The sequence below is a fragment of the Chiloscyllium plagiosum genome, unplaced genomic scaffold (genome assembly GCF_004010195.1).
Source record: "Chiloscyllium plagiosum isolate BGI_BamShark_2017 unplaced genomic scaffold, ASM401019v2 scaf_13024, whole genome shotgun sequence".
Lineage (NCBI taxonomy): Eukaryota > Metazoa > Chordata > Chondrichthyes > Orectolobiformes > Hemiscylliidae > Chiloscyllium > Chiloscyllium plagiosum.
In genome coordinates, this window is record NW_025213262.1 from 19,704 (window position 1) to 23,489 (window position 3,786).

Sequence of the window (3,786 nt, forward strand, 5' to 3'; positions counted from 1 at the left end):
TTCTGCAATCATATTTGAATGTTTTTACGCTGTTTCTTCCTCACCGTCCTGCTTCCAGTAAACACTTCAACAGAGTAGAAGTCTGTCAAATGCTTTTCATTCCAAAACAGATACAATGTGCAGTTTGCTGAAGTCACGTGTTTGCACTTTCACTGACCCTCTGCGTCCCTGAGAGCTGTAGCCCTTTCCCACACTGATTCAGGCAGCACTGTCCTTCCTGTGACATGCCCCATCGAAAGTGGAAGCACAAGCATCAATACCCGCCCTTGGGAATAGAGTGACAGTTTTAAAACTTTTACACTGTTCCCAGTGGAGAATTGAGCCCTGTAATAGGCGGGGGAACTAACCATTACACGACCGAGGACAAGAGTGTCAAAAACAACTGCCTCATGAACTGAGTCGCATTTCTCAATGCTTATCCCACAGCCTTATATGTCACAAGTTCACATCTGAATACTTATTCCGGTTATAAGGGTGTCTGCCGATCTGAACAAGGCAGACAGTGCATTCTTAATTCCAACCACCCACTGGCTGATAAAGATTTTTGCACATCTTCTCAAACCTTTCTGCCTTTCACCTTAAATCTTTGGCCCATGTTGATCGATCCGTCCATCAATGGGAAACTCGTTCAGTCAAATCTGTCCGTACCGTAACTCATTCATGATTTATCTACATCTCCTTTGCACTGCGACAAACACTCCACTCTGTCCTGTATTTCTTCACAACTGAAACACTTCATCCCAGACAACATCCTGGTAAATATCTCTTGCAATGTTCTCAGTGTGATGACATCCCTATTATAATGTGACTTGCAAAACTGCACACAACACTCTTGCTTGAGCCTAATGAGCATTCGTTTTAAAATTTCTGTAATAGTATGAGGGCAATTCTAGCTAAGCAGAATTTATTACCCATTCCGAATTGCCCAGAGGGCAGTTCAGACTCAACCATATTGTTCTGAATCTGAAGTCACATGCAGGCCAGACCAAGTAAAGATCGCAGATTCCATCCTGAAATGACATCAGTAAACCAGATGTATATTTTTTAACAATTGGCAATAGATCTACAGTAGTCATTGGATTCTTCATTGCAGATATTTGCTGAATCCAAATTTAACAATCTCGCATTGAGGAACTGAAGCCCGAGTACCCAGACTATTACCTGAGTCTCTGGATTATCAGTCCTATGAAATTATCACAAGATCAACACAGAAAGCCATAAAAGCTGATGTTTTCCAATAAAATGTCTTTTCACCAAAACTGCCCTGGGTATTTCCAATGAGCCTGACGCTCCAATTGTCTCTGGCCGACGTCAGTAAAAGCTGCTACATGGGGATTGATTTCACAACCGCGGTATACAAATGGATCGACTTGTTTGAAGATCCCGATGGTGGTATTAGGGCACGTTCACCCAACAACAGTGACCGCAGTAGCAGCACAGACAGAACAGTATGAATGTGAAAGAGAGTGATAGATTGTGCATTGACCCAGTGAAATGGGGGTAGGTACGGAAAGGAGGTTTAATGATTGTGGGAAGGAGTGAAATCTCCGAGAACGGGTGTGTTTGAATCCTGATATATGAAACTCAGAGATGTGAGAGAGCGGAATTTTAAGGTAAAACAATTAATTTCTTAGCATGTGTCACAAAAAGTACAAAGGAGAGAACACTTAGTGCCGTGATTTGGTTTCAAATCGGGGTTGCTGTGGTCACAATGCAAAACACTGACAACCACGATCACAGTAACCACAGAACAGGATGATTGCAAGCAGCAATAAGTATACTAGCAGAGGAAATGTTCGGAAGAACAGCAAATGTACAATATCAGTACTCAGCGAACAGGGGCAGATACGTGGGAACTGAGAATGAGCTGAATCTTTCAGTTCGATGTCCTCAGAGGCTGTGGAGATCCCTTGAATGAGAATGATGAAAAATGAGATTGATCGATTTCGACAAAACATCAAAGACTCGGGGGACAGTACAGGATATTGTTGAAATTTATGCTTCAATAGCATTTTAGCTTAACATCGGCACAGCCGCCCAGATCCAACCGGAAATGGGGATGGGAATGAGTGCGCAGAGTTACTCTCTGGCTCCAGTGATGCAATAGGTGAGCGTGCTGGTCTTCTATGATGGTATAGAGGTGTAAGAAATTCCTCGGTTGAGTATGCTTCTGCTCAAGGGAATGGTTGTCGCCGTTTATACTATCATAGCGATTTCCGGTGCACCTTTCTAAGACAGCTGAGTGGCACAAGTGGAGCGTGTTGAGCCCTTGACATTGCAGTGGTGGGTCTAAAAGATGACTTTGCTATATGGATCTGTGTTTCCGACACTGGCGGTAGCAGCTGCATTTGCTTGCATTAGCTCAGTATCACTTTCTTCCACACAGTCAAGACTTCAACCTGGAGAAGGTGGTGTTGGGGTGATATTTTAAACTCGTCATCCTTGGCGACTGGGACACGGAAACGGTGATGTTTAAGATCGACGAATAAAACCTGAAATACAAGCCTGACCTCAGGAACAGAGATCATGACTTTAGTTTCCTGCAATCCCATTCATTCATGTCCCATATGCAGGGGATTCTACACCCAGTCCTGCCTACGAGAGACTCCAGGACCAGAAAAAAAACGTTAGCTGACCCTTAATCCAAGAATCCCCACTGTGTGGGAAGCAGACTAGTCAGCCCTTCCAGTCCACACATCCATCCGAAGCGCATCCCACCAGACCCCACGGTATTCCCTATCCCATAAGCCTGAATTTCCCATTGTTGATCCCTGTAACCGGCACATCTTTGGTCAGAGGGAGAAATAAAAACACAAACACAGAGAGAATGTGCAGACTGCCCACACACAGACACCCGATGCTGGGATCACACCCGAGTTTGTGGTGCAGCAAGACAGCAACGAACGAGGGGCAAATAATAAATGTTGTCCTGACCAGTGATGCTCACACCTTGTGGGTGAATGAGAAAGAATGAAAACACATTTAAAAAATGGAAAACGGAATTTGTATCTATGTGGACACAACGTGAATGGAACGCTCACCCTGGGTAGAAAAAAGGACGCTGATACCACCGAGAAAGCAGGACAATGTGGGAATTGCTGGAAGGGATTCAATTAACTACAGAAATGGAAATTCATTTAATAAGGAACACTGGGAGAGACCGTACACCAGTCCCGTGTGTGGGATGGGGTGACTGAGCAAAACAACCTCCGAAGACTCCAACAGGATTACATATCCCATCAGGTGTTCGATTATGTTATCAATGCTATTGTTAATCCCAAACAGCTATTTGTTCCTAAGCTTCAATCATAGAGTCATCCCGCATGGAAACAGGCCCGGCAGTCCAACAAATCCATGCTGAACATACTACCAAACTAATCTTGTCCCATCTGCCTCTTCCTGTACGCGTTGAGTGGTGATAATGCCCTTGTAGTTTTATTACTGTGTTGTTAATCCAAAAACCCAGGTAATATTTTGGGGACAAAGGGTTCAGATCCTGACATGACAGATAGTGGAGTTTGAATTCAATAAGCACCTGGAATTGAAGAACCTCGTGATGACCTGAATCAGTTGTGTGGAAAATCCCATCTGATTCATTCATGCCAGTTCGGGAAGCAAACTGTCAATTCATCTGCTCTGTCCCACAGGAGACTCCAGATGATAATATCGTGATTGACTCTTAAATGTCCTCTGGGAAATAACTGATATACGAGGCATGAATACATTTATTTTAAAAAAATCCCACCTTCCCATTCATGTTTGGAATCAATTGTCCATTAAATGTTG